The sequence below is a fragment of the Phascolarctos cinereus genome, unplaced genomic scaffold (genome assembly GCF_003287225.1).
Source record: "Phascolarctos cinereus isolate Bilbo 61053 unplaced genomic scaffold, phaCin_HiC Scaffold_2;HRSCAF=192, whole genome shotgun sequence".
NCBI lineage: Eukaryota > Metazoa > Chordata > Mammalia > Diprotodontia > Phascolarctidae > Phascolarctos > Phascolarctos cinereus.
In genome coordinates this window covers 134581586-134605881 of record NW_027555625.1, presented here as the reverse complement: position 1 = coordinate 134605881, position 24296 = coordinate 134581586, and the positions used below count along the sequence as shown (strand labels likewise).

Sequence of the window (24296 nt, the reverse complement as noted above, 5' to 3'; positions counted from 1 at the left end):
GTGCTTTGCAAACCTTAAAGCCTATATAAATGCTAGTGATGATGATGATGATGATGATGAAATTTGACTGAAGTGCATTAGTGCTGCACAAATGTTTAATTCCTGGTCTCTGGTACATATAGATTCTGTGACCCTGGGAAAGTCACTTCACCTTTCACTCTAAGACTATAAGTTACAGAATGGATGTCCACATGCATTGGTTGAGGAAACTTCACAGGGAGTTTCCTAAATGGAAATATAAAAACCACCATGTTGGCTGTTATCTGCTGGGAATCAAAATCAAGCTTGGGCATTATGTGGTGGTCTTAGAGATCATCACCCTACAGGCTGTCTCCCGATGCGTGTATCCTGTCTCCAAAGGTGACTGATGACAGCTATCTCTTTCCCATCCAGGGCAAGCTCCGATAGTGCCATCCTTTTTCTGACAGCCTGTGAGGGTTCTTTTGATAACTAGCACTCAGCTGGGAGTTGTTCTCCCTTCTGCCCCTGGTCCTCCCTCCTCTCTGTGGATTCCTAGTTGAGAAAAGGCTGATTTATTACCTGAATTTGCCGTCATAGCACAGGAAGCAAAATACATTAAGAGAGGAAGAGGTAAAACCAGGAAGTCCCATGTTGCTACAATGCCTCTAACCAGCTGTTAAACTCCATTATGTTGTAACAAGAGATGGTGTGCATGAATGAAAAGCTTTAGAAAATTGTCTTCAGTCAGACCTTATTTACTGACAGATCACATAAAAATAGCGACCTTCTCTCAGGACACTGAGACCGGAGGGTGTTTTTCCATCCTGAGAAAAGTGTAGGCTCTGAGCATTACTCATCAGATGTAGAAAAAGTCAAGCAGTTGAGTATTTGATAATTCTTCCTGGAATTAATGGGCTAGTATTGGTCTACAAGCTGGGAATCTGTTAACTCTTTGCTTTCCAAGAGTGGTTTTGGCATCATTATTCATGTGAAACGCCATTGGGTTCCAATTGCCTGTCAGGTCTGTAAAAAAGACAAAAATGAAAAGCCATCTGGCCCTTTTCCCTCCTGTCTCATTCCCTAATGGCTGCTATTGATTGAGGGTGATGACGATTTGCAAACAGTGGAATAGATTCCTAATAATACAGCAGGCTACTTAGAAAACCCATTAGAGATGGGGAGGAAGCTGCTTTGAAACAAAACAGGGGACGGGATTCAGCTTGGAAGGAGGGAGGTAGGGAAGGAGATGGAGGGAAGACTTTCCAAAGGGAAAGAAGACTAGGGGAGAGCACATGAAATGTAGGGCCTTCATGGTCAGCAGCTCCTTATGCCTCTGTTACCTGACTTAAAAGTTAGTCCCCTCCCCCAAAATATACTTAAAGGTCAGTCCCCTCCCCCAAAACATTCCTTTCACAATTATATGGGCTCAACTTACTTTCCTCACAACAATTCTCTGAGAAAGGACATGGAGTCAGGAAGAGCTGGGTTCAAATCCTACCTCTGACACTTATTAGCTTTGCAGTCACAGGTATGACACCTAACCTCTCTGAACCTCAGATTCTTCACCTGTAAAATGAAGATAATAATACTGTGGGGCAGTGGCTCTCAAAGTATGATCTGTGGACCCCTTGAGGGTCCCCCAGATCCTTTAAAGGAGTTTGTCAGATAGAAACTATTTCCATAATAATGCCAAAATATTTTCATTTCAAATATTAACTCTTGATCAATATAACCCACATAAACAAAAGCTCTTTGGGGGGGAGGGGTCCTCAATAACTTTTATGTGTAAAGGGATCCTGAGACCAAAAAGTTTGAGAACTGCCACTGTAGGGCCTAACTCACATAGTTATTGGGAGATTCCAACGAAGTAACATTTGCAAAGCATTTTACAAATGCTAGATAAATGTCAGCTATTGTTATTGGTTGGGCAAGTGTTGTTATCTCCATTTTACAGATGAGGAAACTGAGGCCCAGAGAGATTGAGTGATTTGCTCAGAGTCACACAGCTAGTAGGAATAGGATTAAAGTTGGGACTAGCACTTAACTTTCCTGACTCCAAGATCAGAGTTCTTTCCATTACCCCATGCTTTGAGTGTCTATGTTAAGTGGGAGAAGAAATTGCTAGGGTGGGGAGAGAAAAAAGACCACACACACACAAAAACAGAAATTCATGTTTGCTCGTGGCTGGCCCTAAGAAATCTCCCTTTGCATATTCACCTATTCAGAATGTTTATTCCTCAGTGACAAGTCCACAGCAGCGGAGGTCTTCAAGCAAAGGATGGCTGTGATCTCTTGCTAGTGGTGCCTGTCTTGGTCTGGTTGGACTGGACAGTGAAGTCAGTCTTCCCACTCTGACCGTCTATGATTTTGACCTGGGGAGGAGGAGGATGCTCCAGGAATAAGATAGCACGTGAGCAAAGGACTAGAAGTGAGAAAGCCAAGCTCTTGTTCAGGGGCAGGAAGACAGAGGATTCAGAAGGTAGTAACCATGATTGTGGAGGGCCTTGAAGGCCAGGTCAAGTACTTTGGATTTTGTTTGTTAGGCAATAGGGAGCCACTGCATATTTGGGCACAGAGGAGTGGCGTGACCAGCTAATCATATACTCCCTCTTGGGTTGATCTCTTGAATGGCTAGGCAATTTTTATGCTGTCATTTAATTTTTACATGTATATATTTTGTCCAAAGACCTCTAGTTAGAGAAACCCATTTTCCATTTGGGGAGATCTCTGATTATTAGGAAGTTTTCCCTTATATTGGAACTGAAATCTACCTCTCTGCCCCTTCCATTCACTGCTCCTCATTTTGTCCTCTGGGGCTAAACAGACTAAAGTCAAATCCATCTTTCCTAGGACAGTTCTTTACATACTTGAAGACAGCCATGGTTCCCTATCACCCTTCCCTCATCTCTTAAGTCAACATGGCCTCAGATCTAGGAAGAGCCAGGTGGTTTCTGGTTCTGCATTGAGCAGCCCAGCTCTGCCATTTATTTACTCCTTATGTGACCAAGTCAATCTCCATCTCCAGAACTCTTTTTGTTTCTTTGTCTGTAAAATGAGACATTTGTGCCATATTCTAAATTCATGATCTTATGATCTGAGAAGTTCACAGATTTAATTTCTTGGTTTTCATAGAGTTTACAGCTGAAAATTTCATAGAATTTAGAACCGAAACTGTCTCGTTCAATCCTCCCCATTTGAAAGGGGAAGTGATTTGTCTAGAATCACATAGTGCGGAAAGAAGCTGGGATTCAAACCAAGTCCTCCACACTCTAAATCTAGCTTGGTTTTTCTCTCCTTTGGACAATGTTGCCTCTTGACTTCATGCAGGATTTTAAAATTGATTAATTTTCATTATCTCTGTTTTTCTATGTGTGAAACGCAGGCAATAGTACTTGCAGTTCAGTATAGATAGCCGAGTAAACATCAGCTGATCGTTTTGAGCATTTCGGGCAAAAGTCTCTTTAAACAGGGATAACAGGGACGACAATGTTGCAGTTAGCGCTTGTGAGGTGGGACCAATCCTGTTTTATTCATTCCTATCCTGTCCGATTAAGAACCTTTTCTGGCTCTAGTTGCAGAATTGTAGATTTAGAGCCGGAAGGGGCCTTGAGATCACTCTTCTCTTTTTGTAGAAGAAACTGAAACCCAAAGAGAATGAGTGACTTGGGGAGGGAGGGAAAGAATTGGCATTTATATAATAATGTCCACCTTGTGCCAGGCGCTGTGCGAAGTGCTTTACAAACATTATCTCATTTGATCCTCACAACAACCCTGGGAGATAGGTCCTGTTTACAGTTGAGGAAACTGAGGTAATCAGAGGGGAAGTGACTTGCCCAGGATCACACAGCTAGTGTCTGGGGTTGGATTTGAACTCAGGGCTTCCTGACGCCAGGCCAACACTCTATCTACTGCACCACCTAGCTGTATCAAGGTCACATTGGTAATAAGTAGAATTTCTATTTGAATGCATGTCGTTTCACTCCATCCAGTGTTCTTTGCACTGTGCCATGCTTTCTCCCTCAAGCCCATGAGATGCATTTAGATGGCGTCCTGAGCAGCCACTGAGTTGGGTCTTATGTAAGGAATTCCTTACAATAAGAGGGTGCCTTGTTTCAGGTGAGCCCAGCCCCACCAAAACAAACTGCGAAGTGTAGAATCACACAGCTGGGCAAAATTTGATTTCAAGCTCTCTCTACTTGTTCTTTTACAGCTCCATCTAAAGAAACACCCCACTTCTCCCTCCCCCACACCCTTGTCTAGGTTGTCCCCAACTTGAACCAGACATTTCTAAGCAGACTTTTCCTATGATCTCTAAGGTCTTTTCTTGTTCTCAGAATCTGTCTTTCTATGAGATGGTAATCCAAGCTAAGGGGAAAATGGGATGTAATTTGCAAAAATTCTACTTACTGCATAAAGCAAGGCACACTCACCCTTGAAGCAGAGTGATTTCTCTTTCAGTTTGCTTTCTTTCTGGCCTTAAAGGGCCTGGAGGGCCTTGCTAGTTAAAGCCTGGCTGCTTTAACAATCCTCTATGGAAATCAGGGAATCAGTGAGAATCTGATGAAATGGAATTGGGATGAGCAAGGCAGCTTCTCTGTTGTGGGTATATTAGAACTGCCTTTACCACTCAAGTGCAGCATCTAGACATCCTTCTGATCGGCAGATATCTAGTGAGCTAGTCTGCAAAACACTTCTTGCAGAAATCAAGCCCCTGCGTTTTTTCGTCAGCGTGGGTCCCCCTCGGGCATTTTATAGCTATTCTCCTTGCAGCCTGCCTAGGAATGATCTCTGAACTGAACCAGACTGGTTCTCGGGTGGTGGGCAAACAGTGTTGTGTTGCCCTGGTACCTGAAGGCCTTACAGCTTTGAATGTTACAGTCAGGGCTGTGCTTATATAAACTCCTGAGCCCATTGTTAGAGCTTCAGGGTGAGCATTCATACCTTGGAAATTAGCAGATTTGTTTTATTGACTGTCTAAACTAAAGAAAGTGATGGAGAAAATATTAATAATGCATATAAAAGTGTGCTGTGTGTACATTTTTCCTGAAGGGTCATTTAAGAGTTTAGTAGCATACCCCTGCCTCTATGCCAACTCAAATCACTTAAACTGTTTGCCTCAGTTTCCTCAACTGCAAATAATAGCACTTCCCTTTCAGGGTTGTTGTGAGGATCAAATAGTCTAATAGTTGTAAAGCACTTAGCATGTAGCCCGGCACATAGTAGATGCTATATAAATGCTAGCTATTTATTCTTGTTCTTATTTATCATCATCCTCATCCTCTTCCTCCTCATCACCTAAATAAAGATCCCTTCCGTGATGTAACCCAACAAGTTGTTCACCTTAAGACAGCTAGGTGGTGCAGTCGGCATAGAATGATAGACTTGGAGTCAGAAAGATCGAAGTGTGAATTCTGTCTCAGGTACTTCCTACCTGTATGTCCCTGGGCAAGTCACTTGGCCTCTGTCTGTCTCCATTTCCTCAACTGTAACATGGTAATAATAATAGCACTTAGGGTTGTTGTGGGCATCAAATCGCATAATATTTGTAAAACACCGCACATCTTAAAGCCCATGCTAGTTGTTGTTGTTCTTCGCCTTTGCTTGAAGACCTCTGAGAGGGAAGTCAGTAACTCCAAAAGCAGCCCATTACACTTTTGGACAACTCTAATGGGCAGCCAGGTGGTGAAGTGGATAGAGTGCTGGACCTGAAGTCAGGAAGACTCCTCTTCCTACAGAACTCTAAGTGGGTAAAATTCATATAAACTGCTACTACTACTACTACTACTACTACTACTACTACTACTACTATCACTACCACAAGTACTACTACTACCACCACCACTATTACCACCACCACCACCACTACTACTATTATCAGTACCACCACCACCACTACTACTACTATCACCACCACTACCACTACTGCTACCACTACCACCACCATCAAACATTTATATAGCTCTTTAAGATTTGCAAAACACTTTACAAATATCATGTCATTTTTTATATGATATATGACTTTTTGATCATATTTTAATATGATATATAGTATCATTTTATCCTCACAATAACCCTAGGAAGTAGGTAATATTATTATACTCATTTTACAAGTGAGAAAACTGAGTCAAACAAAAGTTAAATTACTTAACCAGGGTCACATAATTATAGCTAATATTTATATAGTGCTTACTATGTGCCAGGCACTGTGCTAAGCACTTTACAATTATTATCTCATTTGATCCTCATTTGATCCTCACAACAACCCTGAGAGGTAGGTATAATTATTATCCTAATTTTACAGATAAGGAAACTAAGGCAAACAGCAATTACATGGCTTGCCCAGTGTCACACAGTCAGTACGTGTCTCGGGCTGGATTTGAATTCAGGTCTTCTTAACTATTAGTTAAACTCAAGTCCAACATTTAGGGTGTGAGTCACAGGAGGACTATAATAGAGAGGAAGTAGCATGTTGGAGGGTTGGGAGTCTGCCATAGTTTAGAGTCAGGAGGTCTTACTTATTACTGGGAATGTTCTGCTCTTTGTCCTGGTGACAGCTCCAAAGAAAGGGCTTCTTCTCTCTAAAATGGGGGTAGTTTGTGGGACAAACTAAGACAGCAGATTGGAGAAATAGTCATCTCTCCAGAGGGATATTTGATATTCTTAGCACAGGAGGATGAAGAGTTCATCTCTGTGCACTCACCCATTTTAAGTCAAGCCATTCATTGACAAGTATGTATTGAACATCTCCTCCATGCCCCATACTTTGAAACCTCAGCTCTTTTGATCTGGGATTTTTTTTAAAGTAAAATCCTTCCTAGCTTTTGAGAATTATAGAATCACAGAATATAAAAGTCGTAAGGGGCCTCCAAGGCTATGTGGTCCAAACCATCCTCAAAGGAATCCCTACAATAACATACTTAACTAGTGGTCTTCCAGTCTCTGCTTAAAGATCTCCAAGATGGCGGAGCCCACCACCGCAGAGGCAGCCCATTCCACTTTTGAACAACTCTGATGGTCAGGAAATTTTCCTCTTGTCCAGCCTAAATTAGCCTCTCTCTAGCTTCTACCCATTGCTTCTGATTTTTGTCCTCTGGGGCTAACCAGACAAATCTGGTCCTTCTTTCTCGTGTTGGTCCTTCAAGTACTTGAAGACAACTGTCATGACCTCCTTAAGTTTTCTTTTCTTCAGTCACTTGCTCGTGTTGTTGTTGTTAAGTTGTTTTGCAGGTGTGTCCATCTCTTAATGACTCCATTTAGGGTTTTCTTGGCAAAGATAGCAGAGTGGTTTGCCATTTTCTTTCTTTTTTTTTTTTGCTAGGCAATGGGGTTAAGTGACTTGCACAGAGTCACACAGCTAGTAAGTGTCTAAGGCCAAATTCAAACTCATGAAGATGAAACTTTCTGGTTCCAAGCCTATGGGTCTATTCATTGCACCACCTAGTTGCCTATAGCTTTCGCATAGTAAATGCTTAATAAATCCTTATTGGTTGATTGATTAATAAATGCTTTTTCATTCTTCATTTTTTCATTCCAAAAGCTTATATTATATCAAGGCATAGCTGGTTCAGGCTTCAAATTAATATGTCAGGCTCAAAAAGCCTAGTTTTCTGATTCCCCCCAATATCAGAGTGGAACAGTATTATACATGGATGCTCTGCTCCCATGATCCTTTGAGTCTAGAAGAATCTACTTGGGGTAGACAAGGAGCAATGGAGTGTGTATACATCAGGGCCTATTGATATGCTAAAAAGAAATCTCAGAAGGAACAGAAGGAAGGGGAAAGTTGCCAGAGAGTCTGAGGAATGAGAAGTGCCATTAAAAAGAGCCCTTCCATTCCCCTACCAACCCTCTCTTCCTCCCTAACTTCCTTTTCTGTCCTCCACTTGGAATTCTCAAATGACATAGGAATCAGATGGTTTCTCTTTCTCAGCAGCTCATGCCTCACTGTCAGGTTCACCACTAGGGTCTTTCTACCATAAATCCTGGAGATCATCTAGTTCAAGGTCTTCATTTTACAGAAGAGGAAACCGAGGCTCACAGAGGTGTCATTACTTATCCAGGTCCCCACAGTGAGTCACTAGAAGAGTAGAATTCAGTTTTCCTGACTCCAAGACCATGTTGACCTCTAGAACCCTTGCCAAGATATAACTTTTAAAGGGGTCTAGAAAGTGTCAAAACCAAAGCTGTGTCCCGGGCCTTCTTCTCCCTCTGTATTATCTCTTTTGGTGACCTTATCAGTCCCTATGGGTTCAGTGATCGTCTCTACATATAGATGATCTCCAGGTCTATATATCCAACCCTACTCTTTCTCTTGAGCTCCAAGCTTGCATCAGTAACTGCCTTTTGGACATCTCAAATTCAACATAGCCAAAACAGAACTCATTATCTTTCTACCCCACTCTCTCCCAATCTTCTCCTCTTCCCAACTTTCCTATTACTGACACCCAGACTTCCAAATTCAGTGTCATCCTTGATTTTCCCTTTCCTTCACCCTGCAATTCCCATCAACTGCCAAGTCTTTTTATTTCTACTTTCATAACATCTCTTATATAAAAGGTGCTCTTTGCTCTACTCTCAGGACCACCACCCAGGAGCAGACTCTCATGACCTGATCCCTGGACTATTGCAATAACCTGGTTGGCCTCCCTGTCTTAGTCCGTTCCCACTTCAGGCCATTCTCCACACTGCTGATTTTCCTAAAGCACAGACCTGACCATGTGGCCTCTACTCCCACCCCATTCAATAATTTCCAATTACTTCCAGGATCAAATATAAACTCTTAGGTAAGACATTTTGAGCCTTTCTCTTTCTTACCTTTCTTTCCTTATTCCTTGTCCCCCTCCCAATACTTTAAGATCCAACAATACCTAGCCTCTTACTGCTCCTCCCACTGGACACTCCATATCTCCTGCTTTATCAATGGCTGTCTCCCATGCTGGAATCCTCTCCTTCCCCACCTCAGCTTACAGGGCTTCCCTGGCTTCCTTCAAGACTCAGCTCAAATCCCACCTTCTGCTGGAGGCCTTTTCCTGCCCATACTTCCCCTCTTAGCCCATACACCAGCCTTCTCTCTGAGATAACCTTTGATTTATGCTATGTATTTCTTGTATGTACATGGATTATTCATATATTGTTTCCCCCTTTAGATTGTGAGCCCCTTGAATTTAAGACCTCCAGGTGATTGCCTTTTGTATCCTCCATTGTTTGGCACATAGGAAGTGTTTACCACATATTTCTGAGTGATGGATTGACACCTCAGTACCCACTTAGCTCAAGAAGACACCTTTTTGGAAGAAAAGACAATACTCCTCTTTCCCTTAGACACTGGAGGGAGGGGAACAGAAATGAGTGTGTGGTACTGGGTGATCAGAAGGGAACAGAACAGGTTATGAGTTGTTTGGGTTAACTCAGCAAACCACTCCAGGTATTTGAAACATATTATACCACCTAGAGGAAGGAAAAAGATTCAGTACAAAGAGAACAGAACTGGAAGTTAGAGGTTAAAAACTATGAAAGCAAACTCAGGCTGGATTGAATAGAGACCTCCCCATTTGAAGTAGTTCCCCTAGGGAGAGTTCCAGGAAGCTGACTTCTGATGTCTTTGATTCAAATATTATGTCTTTGCCTCAGTGCACTTAGCAGTACGTTTAGGAAATGCCTAGTAATGATAATAATTAGAATAAACAGCCTGGGAGAATGGTCTATGAGAGCAAGGGTAGCCACCTAGGATGAACCTTTCCAGAGTAGGCAGGGAGAACAACCCTGGCTCATCACACGTCTTTCCTAGGCCTGTATCTGGGTGTCCCTTTTAGTCTGCCCCTCACTCGGTCCTCCTCAGATTTCCTTCTTCATGCCCACACCCCTGGATATTTTTCTGCCTTCCAGAATGCTGCCTTCTTCTAATTCCCTTCACCTCTGCTTGCCATCTGTACAAACCCTCTAAGCTCGGCAAAAAACAAACCAACCAACCAGATAGCAAAATATATAAAATTTTAAAAATAGAAGCTTTTGGGGGTATTACATAGTTCTTTGGTTTTGTCCAAAAAAAACCCCAACAACATACTTTCACATCTGTAGGCATGAATGAGTGAGGAAGAGGAAGGGGGCAGGGTTGCTACTTGCCATCTCATTAATCTTCTGCTGTTTGTTTCTGGGTACGTGTGTTGATATTAAAATAGGTCTCATGAGGACATGGAACATCTTGCCATCTTTCCTCTGTAACCAAGTGCCGTGCACAATGGGCAAGAAATACATATTTGTTGATGATGATTCATTCATTCACTCATTTCTTTAAAAAAAAACCACCACATTTTATTGATGCCTCTATTTTTATATAATAATAATAGCTAGCATTTATATAGCATCTGGAGGTTTGCAAAGCACTGTACATATATTATCTTATTTGATTCTCCCAACAACCCTGTGAGATAGGTGTTATTATTTTATAGATGAGAAAATTAAGGCTGGGAGAGGTTAAATGCCTTGCCCAGGGTCACACGACTAGTAAGTGTCTTGGGCAAGACTTGAACTCAAGTCATCCTGATTTCATGTCCAGAAGTTCTTACCCACTCAATCATCTAGTTGTCCTAAGTCATTTATTTATATGCCAGTCATCTCTAGGTACGCCTCCCCTCACCCCTCTGCATCCTGGTCCTACCATTGCAGCCCTCCATCGTAACAAGGAAAAATAGTTAAGTAAATGATAAAATGACTTCACCTGAGGAGTTATGCAGCATTTTGCCTTCATGGTCCTCCACAACCTTAACTAGAGAAGACAGACACATTTCATTTTCTGTTCGCTGGGCCCCATATTGGTTGTCCAGTTATCCATTCAGCTTTCTTTTAGTGAGCCTTTCATTCACACTGTTACTGTTACCACGTATGTTGCTCTCCTGGTTGGATTTATTCCTCTCTGCCTCAGTTCATCTAATTCTTCCTTTGTGTCTGTGAATTCCTTATAGTCACCTGGTCTGACTGCACAGTAATGTTCTATTACATTCACATACCTAGGTTTGCTCAGTCATTGCCCAATGAACAGACACTTGTTTAGTTTCCAGTTCTTTGCTACCAAAAAAACCAAAGTATTGCTATGGATTTTGGTATATGTTGGACCTTTCTGTTTTTGATGGCTTTGAGGTCTAGGCCTAGAAGTGGGATTCTAGGTCGAAGTATGTAAATGGATTGACCGCTTTTCTTAATTAATTCCAAATTGTTTTCCAGAATTACTGCACTGATTCATTTCTTTATTCAACAAACATTTATAATGTTTTCACTATACACTGAGGAAAATACAAAGAGGATGCAGGTAGTAACCTTCAAAGAAAATATAGGAATGCTGAACCTTGTGCCTTCCTCTGAAAAACCTAGGAGTCTTTCAAGGCCCAACTCTGGCCCCACCTTCTATGTGAAGCCTTCCCCTGCTCCCCCGTAGGCAGCTCTCCTTCATCGGAAGTGCTGGGGCACTTAGCATCAGCAAGACTCTGCTGGAACTTGATGATGCATAGATTGGAAGCACTGCTATACCTTTTAATCACTTAACAAACAGGAATTAAGCACCTCCTATAGGCCCAGCACCAGAAATGCAAAGACAACACTTAAACAATCTCTGCTCTCAAAAAGAGAGCTGGAGAAGGAAATGGCAAACTACTCCAATATCTTTGCCAAGAAAACCCCAAATGGGGTCATGAAGAGTCAGACAAGATGGGAACTACTGAACAGCAAGCCTACTGCACAAGCTAGGGGGTGCAGAGGATAGAGCGCTGCGTCTGGGGTCAGGAAGACCTGAGTTCAAATGTCACCTCAGATACTCCCTAGCTGTGTGACCCTGGGCAAACCACTTAACCTTGTTTGCCTTAGTTTCCTCATCTGTTAAAAAAAAAAGAGGTAGAGAAAGAAATGACAAACTAGTCTAGTATCTTTGCTAAGAAAACTCCAAATGGGGTCTTGAAGAATTAGACAAGACTGAAAACGACTGAACAGCAAATGCTCAAATAGCTTACATTCTGTCAGTAGAAACAGCACACACACACGTTAGTTTATACAAAATAAAGATAGACAGAGTGCTAAATAAATACAAGGTAGTTAGGGAAGGAGGGGACTAGCAGTTGGGCTATCAGGAAAGCTTCATAAACTATATCTCGAAGGAAGCAAGGGCTTCTTTGATGCAAAGATGAGGAGGAAGTGAATTCCAGGCATCTCTGACTGTCCAAGCACGAATATCATGGCTGCCTAGCTAGATTATAAATTGCTTGAGGTCAAGGACCATGTGTTCTAAATTTCTTTGTATCCTCCATCGTGTGTTGTACCTCACCTTTGTAGAAGGCATGCATGCATGATGCATGCATGATGCATGCATGAATGAATAATGAGAGGAAGGGAAAAAGCCAATGGTAATGCTTATCCCTGGGAGTGCCATCATGCCTATACTTCAGGCTACCTCTTTAGTGATGAGCTTCTCTAAGCTTAGACAGGCAGATCCTCACTTGGTAGACAGTCAGTCTATTGCCAGGCCACACTATCCAAAGCCTTTCCACTTTGGTAAGACCTTCTGGAGCTTTTTGCTTGACTGGCATAGTCCAGTAAGCCCAGGGTTACCTCCAAATCATAATAAGCCTTTGCAGGAGGGCTTTAGCAAAGGAATGGCCTACCAGAGACATGCAGCTTCTTTCCAGCTCTTCCCAGGAACATGGTTCCTGGTATGTAGCCTCAGACCATGGAAAGGACACTGGACTTTGAGTTCTGATCCCGTCTCTGACAGTTGCTACCTGGGTGACTTTGGACAAATCACTTCCCAGTATAGGTCTCATTTTCCTCCTTTGTGAAAGGAGGGAGTTGGGTTAAATTATCTCAAAGCCATTCTCCAGGTAAAAAATTTCAGTTGTTCACCATGCTACCATTTTGAGGTTCAACACTGAGGGGGAGGAAGAAACACAGTCAATTTGAAAAAGTTACATGAAGACCAGGATTTCAAGATTGGTTTTCCAGCAGAAATAAAGTCCCCTTGTGAAATGTCCACCTTGTAACTGCTGGAGGCCCATTGCTGACACACCTTTGGCTTCACTCTGTGGGTCTGGAGTTCACTACAGATATACAGGATGGATGGGAATTTAGACAGGGTTTGGCTGCCAATTCATAGATTATTCTTTGACTTTTCCTATCAAAGCAATTACAGATCGATGATATAAATATTATATGAAAAGAGAACTGGATAAAGAGGCCAGCCAGAATTCACTAGAGGATTAAATAGAAGGATAATAGGCCTTATTTAATTATTAAGAATAATATGATGAGTCCTGTGTGAAAGATTACTTGGGGTACCTGCTTTCATTGTTTTGGTCCTAAAGAGAAAATAAGACTGGGAAACAGAAAGGAGATGCCAAGGTGGTGTTTAGAGAGAGCTGCTAAGTACCTTGTTGATCATAGCTTAAAAGGAGAATGGAGCTTAAAAAAAAAAGTGTCATCTTGTCAAATTTTGAGGAATGGCAAAATCTAGAGACAAAAGACTGGTCAGTGGTCTAATTGGGTTTAATTGCTTTCAAGTTGTTTGGCTCTAGGAAGAGGGAGGAAACTCTTTGAGTCAGCAGAAAGATCTTAAAGAAGGCCAGCTGTATCCATTCCTGATCCTCAGCACCTGGCTGGAACACAGCCGCCTTAACCTCGAGGGGCAGAGTTTGGTTGCAGAGCAGAGAGCCCGCAAGTGCACTGTCTCCCTTGATATCCCTACCATGGTAGGGCCTGGGATTGCTATGCAGACTACCAGGCTGCATGGTATTTAGGAGAGGTCAGTGGAGCCTTGGAATTGCAGAGGAAAATATTCCCTCTGAGGTTGGATCTTGTCATTTTCTCCATCCTGAAGAATTATCACAACAGACTAGATACGGGGTTGGGGAACCTTGGCCTCAAGGCCATATGTGTCTTCGAGGCCGCAGGTTCCCACCCCCCACCCCCACCCCTAGAACTAGGACTAAGAATAATCCTGGCATTTACAACCTCCCTTTCCGGGTCCAAGTGGCTTGCTTCTGCTTCTATCCTTCGTCCATTATAGACTTGGGTTTATAGCAAACAATATGATATTTATATACCATTTCAGAGCAGGTTTAGTAGGTGGTATCTCTAATTGGAAAAGACTACAACCCAAGGAATCACAGAACTGATAAAGAAGCCCCAGGGTACTCTAAAAATCGCCTGGGATGTCTTCCCTTGGGTATGGCCAACTTTGACTTTACAGGCTCTTACACAGTATTTTAAGAACTGCTTCAGGTTCCATAGTAGTAGTAGTAGTAGCAGTAGTAGTAGTAGTAGTAGTAGTAGTATAGTGGTAGCAGTAGTAGTAATAGTATTTATATAGCACTTTTCAGTTTGCAAAGTACTTCACAATTATTATCTAATTGGATCCTCACAACAACCTAGGGTGCTATTATTGTTCTCATTTTACAGTTGAGGAAACGGAGGCAGACAGTTATTAAGGGCCTTGCCCAGGGCATATACCTAGTAAGTCTCTGAGGCTGAATTTGAACTCAGTCCTTTCTGACTCCAGGTTCAATGCTCTGTCTATACCACCCAGCTGCCATAGTACAGTGGAATGGGTACTGGACTAGTCTAGTCAGAAGGCTAAAGTTCAAATGTTGGCTGTATTATGACCCATTTGTGTAACCCTGACAAGCCATGTCACTCCTGAAGCTCAATTTTCTCATCTATAAAATGGGGATCATAAGATCTACTCAGCCTACACCAGAGCACTGTTGTGTGCAAATCAAGCGTTTATTAAGTATTTACTATGTGCCAGGCACTGTGTTAGGTGCTAAGGCTGTGAATGAAAAAACTCTACTTTCAAAACTGTTATAGAAATGTAAACTACTCACACCCTGGCTTCCTCCCCCATCACCGACGTGGAGCCCTCCCATGAGAATGTACAGGGCTGGGTAGCACGTCCTGAGGTCGGCATTATCCTGGGCCCTCCTGCTTCTTCTCAAGAGGACAAGTTAGGGAAAGACTCCCAAGGAAGAGAGAAAGAACCAAGGGCAGAGCTCACCCCAGGGGCTGACCTGGCTTATTACAAGCATGCTTGCGTGAGCCTGTTCCTCCTCCACTGATGCTCCTCAGGCCTAGTTCTGCCCTTTTCTTGCCTTCTTTTCAACTACTCATTTGAACATGATTTTACTTAATCACCACTTACTACCTCTTTCAGTCAGTAAGCAAGCATTTATTAGGCACTTACCATGTGCCAGGAATAAGTGCTAAGAAATACTGAGAATACAAAGAAAGGCAAAAACATGTAGCTGACATTCTAATGGGGCAAAACCCATGCAAGCAACCACGTATGTGTAAGATGTAGACACTGTGGCTGGATGGGAATATCAGAGGGTAAGCACTAGCTATGTGATGCTGAACCAGTTGCTTAACCTTTAGGGGCCTGAGTTTCCTATCTGTAAAATAAGGGGATTGAACAAGATGTCATCCGAGGTCCCTTTCAGCTCTGAAGTATGTGAGCCTTTGATTAAGAAGGCCACTCGCTTGGATTCTTAGGAAAGTTTTCTTCTGTCAAGTCTAAATCTGCCTCTCTGCTCCTTCTACCCACTGTTCCTATTTCTTCCCTCTGGGACTAATCCTTCTTTCACAGGACAGGCCTTCAGGTACCTGAAGATAGCAGTCACATTCCCCTGAGTCTTTTTTCAAATTGAACACCTCCAGTTTTTTTAACCCTCCTCACATGGAAAGATTTCTAGTCCCTTCAGCACCCCATAGTCACCCTTCTTTGGATACTCTCCAGCTAACTAGCTGTACTTAAATGTCCTTCGTAAAATGTGGCACCCCAAAGTGGGCCTGACTCTCCAGAGGTGGATCTGACCAGGGCGACAGGACATGGCCTCCTTTAATGTAGCCCTAAGATTACATTGAGGTTTGGGGGTTGCCCTATCACTCAGTTGATGCTTATTAAGCACTCCCTCCACCAAAACCTTCCTATCTTTTCTAGACAAATTACTATGCCTTGTTTTCATTGCTTTGGTCCTAAAGATAAGATTGGGAAATGGAAAACAGAGGCCACAACTCCCCCATCTTGAATTTGCAAAGTTGACTGTTTTTGAATCCATGTATAAGATTTAACATTTGCCCCCTATTAAATCTCATAGTAATAACAACAACAATAATAATAGCTAACGTTTATATAGCACTTACCACAGTGCCAGCCCCAGTGCTAATTGCTTTACATTGATTATCTTATTTGATCATCTTGTTAGATTTGGCCCAATATTCTTACCTGTCAAGATCCTTTTAGATCCTGACTCTATCAAATGTGTGAGCTCTTCCTCCCAGCTTTGTATCATTTACAATTTGATAAGCATGCCATCTGTGCTTTTATTCAAGGTATTGATAAGTCCTGATGAAAATGTTTAATAGCCCATGGCCAAATATAGCTACTACAATTTCGCAGTAGAGGTGGTGGTCCACAAACAGTGTGCTTTTTTCCTGGCCCTCACATCTCCCAAGGGCTGGCTAGGACCTGTCATCCCCTAGGGAAGAGGCTGATCCACGGGGTAGGCAATAGAGGCTTCTCTGGGCAGCCTATGGTAGGACCCGATGGCCATTTTGGCCCATCCTATGGATGCAGGATTAAATGGCCATTGGTAGGGATATAGAGACGGCAGCTAGACTTGTGATTTCATTACTATGGGCAACTCTCAGGTGAGGAAACACCTTCTCCCAAGCAGGGAGCACCTTCTCTACAACTTTGTCTCAGAGAATTGTCTAGAGCAATAACTTACTGAGTTCAGTGACTTACCAGGGTTATGCAGATGGTATGTGTCAGAGGCAAGACTTGAACCCAGATCTCCCTGGCTCTATATCCAAATACTAAATAAATCTAACTTGGTCTTGTTTGAGAACGAAGGTCAAACAGCAACAAATATAACTTGAATTTCTATAGTACTTTGAATACTTTCCTCACGACAACACTGCAAAGCAGATGGTGAAAGCCTTACCACACCCATTTTATAGATAACGAAACTAAAGGTCACAGACATGGAGATGTGACTTGCCCAAGGTCACACTGCATGTGGCAGAGCCTAACCCTCTGGCTTTAATTCCTGTGCTACTTCCTCTAAACCAGGAATTCTCAAACTTTTTTTTATTTTGATAGTCAAGTAAAGCTTCTAGACCAGGGGTGGGAACCTTAGCCTCAAGGCCACATGTGGCCTTCTAGGTCCCTGGGTGAGGACTTTTGACTGAGTCCAAATTTTACAGAACAAATCCCCTTAATAAAAGTCAAAAGGCCACACTTGAAGACCTAGAGGATCACATGTGGCCTTGAGGTCACAGGTTCCCCACTCCTGGTCTAGACTTCTTCTCAGTCTAATATTTTAAAATGCAAAAGATAAAATGCACAAGATGACAAAGAAAACCAATTACATTGAGATACTATCTATCTATCTATCTATCTATCTATCTATCTATCTATCTATCTATCTATCTATATTAAAAAGCTTACAAACTCCAGGTTAAGAACCCTTGCTCTAAATCAAGACTGCCTCTATTTCCCCCTCCCTACGATGCACATAACTGTAGGATGGCAAGGGTGCTGCGTTAGCAGGCACGGTCGCCCTTGCTGCCTCCCCAAGGTCATTCCTAGAAGGTGGAGGTGAGCAGAGAACCTCAGACTTGGCAGGTGACCTTCAAGGCACCGGGCAGGAAGTCTGGGACTGCAGGACTCCCAGCTTACTGCAACCACACGAGCAATTTTTCTTATTTTCGGTATAGCATATGCTGAGCCAGACTGATTTTTTGCAGTTTCTTCTGCTTACCCCATCCCTCGTCCTAGGGAAGCAGGCGGCAGGCTAGAGCTTCTGGAACGTTTGGAAACAGTGGTCTGCGTTAGGGAAATGGAGCCATCTGGGCCTGTCTCTTTCTAAGCGTTTCCCCAAATGAGTGGCACTGGGGCTCTGAGTTCAGCCTTTCTAACTGGCCCAGAAACAATGACCTTGAAAGGTCAGTCTCTCAGTGCAGCACCCAAAATGGAGAGGATGGAGGGAGGGAGGGAGGGAGGGAAAAGGGAGGAAGGGAGAAGGGGACCAGGAAGGTGATTTTAAATGGCTGCCTGACATATATGACCAGGGGTGTTACTTCTAGAAACTCGTTTGTATTCATGAGCCCCAAATGCTATCTCCACATCTGCACACTTTGAATGCATCTGCAGCAGCTGGAATTGAAATATTGAAGCACTTCTTTCTTTCCAGGCTTTGGGGTTAAGAAACCTATTTGATCTGCCTGGGGTCTCTAGCTACAATAGAGCACTCCAAAGCAGATTGTCGAGACTGACTGATGCTTGAATGAGATTAGAGCTTGTCCCCAGAACTGCCGGGAGCAGATCTGAGCAAGAGCCATAGAATTTGGAAGCAGAAGGGAAGAAAAGTGAAACGTTCCATCACTTAGCCACTCTGCAGGATGCCGCACAGATAATTTGACTGATGTTTTTTGCACAGAAGTCAAAGAATTTTTTTAACTAAATTATCAGTTGCACTAACTAGCCATTTTTGACTCAAATACCTCTTGCTGGCTTGGAAAATATAATAACCTGAGAGAAGAGACAATCTCAGAACCACTACTGATGCTTGTGTAAGCCAGGACTGTTCTGACAACTGCTCAAAAAAACTCTCTTGAAGCTCATAAAATATCAGAGCCTGAAAGGGCCTCAGAGATCACCTAGTCTGACCCCATTCCTTTTGGAGATGAGAACGCTGAGGCTCAGGAGTCAACCATGACTCTCAAGCAGACGATCTTGGTCTGTCAAGGGTTCCTAACACAACCCACTTACTTTCTTCCTCTCTTATTAGAAATGAGAGTCAATCATTTTTAGTCATCTGAGGACTTTTTACCTGACACAAATGTTTCAGTCCTCTAAAACTCAATTTCTTGTATTTAGTTTTTTTTTTTTCTGGTGTTGATGACTGGGGAGAGATTTAGTATGACTTGGATTCCTGTGTTTAATCTTTACTACTGAAACTAGTTGTTTCCCTGGTTCCTCATTACAGCCTGGAGTGAGGCTGGGTGAACAGTGTGCCAACAGAGAAGCCAACAACATAGACCCCTCCAGCTGTCAGGGACTCCCACAAAGCTGGAAAATCCTCAAGCTCTTTGAGAAAGCAGCATGGCAGAGAAATGAGTAGGGGACCCAACCTAAAATGAGGAAGACCTGGATTCAAATCTTTGCTCAGACACTTATAAGTCTTGTTACTGTGGGTAAATCACTGAACTGCCTAGTTTCTTCATTTGTAAATGGGGTGGGGTTGGAGGGAGAAGGGAATTGACTCTATGGTCTCTGAGGTTCCTTCCAGCTCTAAATTTTCAATCCTTTAAGTACAGGCCTGGCCATGGATAATGTATCTATTTTCTGAAGACTAGCTAAATTCTGAAGAGATTTTATGACTAGCTACCCATTGATTAATTTTCTTTGGTCACAGCAACTCACAGAAACTACTGAGGCAGAGTAGGGTTGTGATCTATATCTATGGAAGGAAGACCCATGCCAATAAAATCTTATATCTCTCAGTCATTTGGCCATTCAACTTACATTTATCATGACCCTACTACATCCCATGAAGGACATAGGAGGGCAGTTAGGTGGTGCGGTGGATAGAGTGCTGGACCTGGAGTCAGGAAGACCTGAGCTCAAATCTGGCCTCAGATGCTTTCAAGCTGTGTGACCTTGGGAAAGTCACTTAACCCTGTTTGCCTCAGTTTCCTCATCTGTAAAAGTGAGCTAGAGTAGGAAATGGCAAACCGCTCCAGTATCTCTGGCAAGAAAACACCAAATGAGGTCATGAAAGAGTCATATATGAAAAAAGGCTCAATAACAATATGTCCTAGGCTCTGTGCCAAGCAAAAGAGAGTTCATGCTCTTAAGGAACTCATATCTCTGAAGAAGATATGAAGTATTAAGAAAATTACACTCTCTACAATAGAGTATCAAGTACATAATGACCTATAGAATGGAGTGGGAACTATGGAAGATCATCTTATCTCTGTATTTGACTCACAGTAGCTTGAGGCAGCTAGGTGGCTCAGTGGATAGAGAACTGGGCTTGGAGTCAGGGAGATCTGAGTTCAAATTTGGCCACAGACACTGACTGTGAGATCCTAAGCAAATCACTTAACCTTGGTTTCCTCAACTGTAGAATGGGGATCATAATAGCAGTCACCTCCCGAAGTTGTTGAAAGGATCAAATGAGATAATATTGGTAATGTGCTTAGCACAGAGCCAGGCACATAATAGGGGCTTAATAAATGCTTGTTCCCTTCTCTGATTCCTTTTCTCTCCTCCCTTCCCAAGCAGGGCTGATCGGGGGATTATCTCACCCAAAAACCTCCACCAAAGGCAATTCTATGCCCTTTCTCATTCAGTTCCAATCTCCTTCCAGATAATTCTTCCTTACTGCTAACTTAAGTTCATTTTGTTGTAATCCAGACCTAAGTGGTGATAAGTGACATTTTAAAACCGTATTTTGTTTTTTCCTACTGAGTGAAGAAATTCAAATTCAAAATATTTAGAACTCATTGCTCAGCTGTTGATAGATGTTTTCTCTTGGGGAAGATTTAAAATTGTGTTTGTGGTTTGCTTGTTATTTTAAATTACAAAAGCAAATTTTCCTCAGATAAAATTAGCAAGTTAAGAGCTCCCAAAGCAGACACAACCTGGGTATGATCATTTAAAATTCTTTTCTACCTTGTCGTCCCTCAACTCAATAAACTACAGTAGCTCCCTATTACCTCCAGGATCAGATTGAAAGTCTTCTGTTTGGCATTGAAAGCTTTTCATAAGTTGGCCCCATCTACCTACCTTCTTACGCATTAACCCCGCCTCTACACAGTCTACAATCCAGCTACAATGGCCTACTAGCTGTTCTTTATAAGCAAGGCTCCATCTCCCATCTCCAGACGTTTGCATGGGCTGTCCCCGTGCCTGACTTCCTCTCCCTCCTCACCTCTCACTCTCAGTTTCCTTCAAGACCCCACTTACAGTCTCTGCAGAAGGCCTTTCCCAGTCCTCCCAGCTGCTAGTGAGTTCTCTGAGATTGCCTTTCATCCAGGCTGTATATGATTTGTATGTACCTAGTGATTTACATATGGACTCACTCATTAGAAGGTAAGCTCCTTGAGGGCAGGGACTATGATTTTGGCCCTTCTTTATATCCCCAGCTCTTCACATCATGTCTGGAGCAGCTGCTGTTCAGTCATTTCAGTTGTGTCTGACCCATTTGGGACTTTCTTGGCAAAGATGCTGGAGTGGTTTGCCATTTCTTCTCCTGCTCATTTTACAGATGAGGAAATTGAGGCAAACAGGGTTAAGCCACTTGTCCAGGGTCACACAGCTAGTAAATGCCTGAGGCTGGATTTGAACTCATGAAGATAAGTCTTCCTGACTCCAGGCTTGGCGCTCTCTCCACTGTACCACTAGCTGCCTACTTGGAAAATAGTAAGCTTTTAATATGCTTTTTGATTGGTTATTTGTTCTGTGGGAACTTCAGAGAATGCCTAAAAAATTGTTTTTTAACTTTTGAGGGGGAAGGGGGTGGTGGAAGGAAATCAGAACTCTGAGAACCTCTTCTTCCTCCCATTCTTGCCCCCTTTCTTCAAAATAGTGCTATCAAGCTTTTTGCCGCTTTGCCCATTTGAGCCCCAAAACGAACTTTAATGATAATGCATGACATAATCTGTCATTACATATGATGTGATTATCATGTAAGTATTTTCTATATAACATAATATGTCTTAATATAAGTCTCTTTTTTCACTAGGACAGCTTTGGACTTGTAAGAGGGCTCACTGCCTTATCTTCATTCACTCATCTTTATAACATCATAGCTGTGCTTCCATGGAGAACCCCAAGCATCGTAGAGCACAAACCTTGAAGTGAGGGGAGTGAGGAGAGGGAGGACACTCAGTTCACAAACATTCCACACGTGTTAGGTCCTGGGGGAATGCAAAGATGAATCACCTTCTCTCTTAATCATTTTCTAATTTGTGCCATAGTAACTTTCCACTGAAGTCCTCCTCAAATACTTTGGCACGGCTACAGGGCAACTCTGGGCTTTCTAAGGCTCCTGCCAGAGGATTGCAGGCCCTGTTAGGTCCTACCAAGCTGAGAAGGCTTTCATTATGGAGCTGGTGAAAGAATTCATATCTTAACTTAGTTAAATATTAAGAAGTCCATCACCAAGATGCATGGGATCATAGGATCATGGATTGAGAGTGGAAAGGGATGCTAGAGGTCACCTCATCCAGCCCCTTCATTGTACAGATGAGGAAACTGAGGCCCAGATATGTGAAGTGATTTTCCCAACATCACACAGACAGTATGTAGTAGAGCTGGAATTTGAACTCAGGTCTGGAAAGTGAATTTTTTAAGTCAACAGCAACTCTCAGACATGATCTACTGGGGCATAGAGGGATGACAGCCTGTATTAGTGGAGGGAAAGTAGGAAGGAGAACAGGCATTTATTTAGCACCTACTATGTGCCAGGAAATGTGCTAAGCACTTTACAAATATGATCTCATTTAATCCTCACAGCAACCCTGGGAGGTAGGTGTTATTATGATCCCCATTTTACAGTGGAAGAAACTGAGGCAGAAAGAGGCTAGAAAGTATCTGTGGCCACATTTGAACTTAAGTCTTCCTGACTCCAGGCCCAGGTCTCCATCCATTGTGCCACCTGGTTGTCCCTCACCAGTACAATCGAAGATCTTTGAACTATTGAAGAATTATATTATTAATATCTGTGTACCCATCCCACCCCTTTACTAGACTTGAGGGCTTGTATATTTTTCCATCTTTGTGTCCCAAGCTCCAGGGGTTAATGTTTAGTCATTGGAGTTCTAAACTTGCTAATCTTATCTGAAAAGTCATTTTTAATATCTACCTTTTCTTGATAAGGAGATACTGTAGGCTAACCTGGGATCTTAGGATTGCCAAAAGCAGAAGGAAAGAAATGGGGCAGCAGATGGGGTTGGTTCAATGGAGCAGCTGCTGAATTTGCTCCTATTTCAGCTGTAAATTTTGGGAGACGTTTGAATCCATAGGAGCAATATTGGAGATAGACCAGATGAGAATTTTAGATCAAAGGGCAAGTTATGACTGATCAGTTTGGCCCTCTTCACCTGAAGATAAAACTAGGTACAATAATTTTTTTAAAAACATCTTAATGAAAGTGAAGACATCAATCAGTTCACCAAAGGGTATTCCTAATGCCCTTATTCCACTGCTCTTTTTAATAAAATAAAATATGAACCCAATAATCAGTCATTCAATCCACCAACACATATTTATTAAGCCCTTCTGTGCCAGGCACTCTGCTAGGCACTAAGAAAGCAAAGAAAAAAAAACCCTCTGCCCTGGAGGAGCATACAATTTGGCTAGGGAAGACAAGATGTAAATAGGTATAGGTATAAAATATATGAAAAATGGACTCAGGGTAATTTTATTAGAAAAAGAGTTTTCAAAAAAAGTATTCCACACATAAAAGTATCCCATACATTTATAATAAATATCAATGAATTTTTCTTCTCTGAATGTCAAAAAAGAAGAGAAAAAGAATGTCCAAGATACATTTTTCACAAAATATAACATCCTCACTCCCCACCCCACAAAAAAGTTTATTGAATTGAATTGAATTGAATGAGATCTAGTCCTTGCCCACTAGGAACTTACAGTCTTATAGAGGAGAGAATTACTTACTAAAGGGCCAAGGATCCTGTTTTTCACATTTGAAGGAAGGGGTGGGAGGGGTGTGGAATTAATGAAAAGAACTTCAAATCTATCCTAGCAGCAGAAATTCTTTTCCAGTCTCAGGACTCATTAGGAGCTACAGAAATTCCACTGAGTCAGTGCCAAAAGAAAAGAATCCAAACCGATAGGTCAATATTTGATTAGAGTTTCCCTTGGAAGAATAATATATGTCTTTACCTGGGACTAACAAGGGAAACCCCTGTGGCTAGATGACATTGAGGCAAAAATCCTAGAGTCTCTTTTGTGGTTTCTTACCCAGAGATCTCTGGTTCAACGCTGGCCCTCTCCTAGGACCCATGAAGCACTTTTCCCATTGGTATTAAAAATAGAACTTGGGGCTGCCAACCCTCTTAAAAGGAACATGGTGGAAATGAGTGCCAGGCTGTGGGGGGAGCTGATATTTGACTCAGATCACCTCCTTAAATAAACTCCAGGGCTTGGGATCCCTTGCTGCTACTAATTACCCACTGGGCGTTCTGACTCTCCTCTATGGACAGGAGGGCTATGAAAAATCCACTTTTCTCTTTTATTTTTCATTTCTCACTTTCAAAAGTGTTAC

General features: G+C 42.4%; 1 protein-coding gene across 1 annotated transcript in view; it reads left to right on the top strand.

Annotated features, from left to right (window-relative positions):
* The window catches only part of ANK1 (ankyrin 1), a 187219-nt gene that overhangs the window by 7974 nt on the left and 154949 nt on the right, over positions 1-24296 (top strand).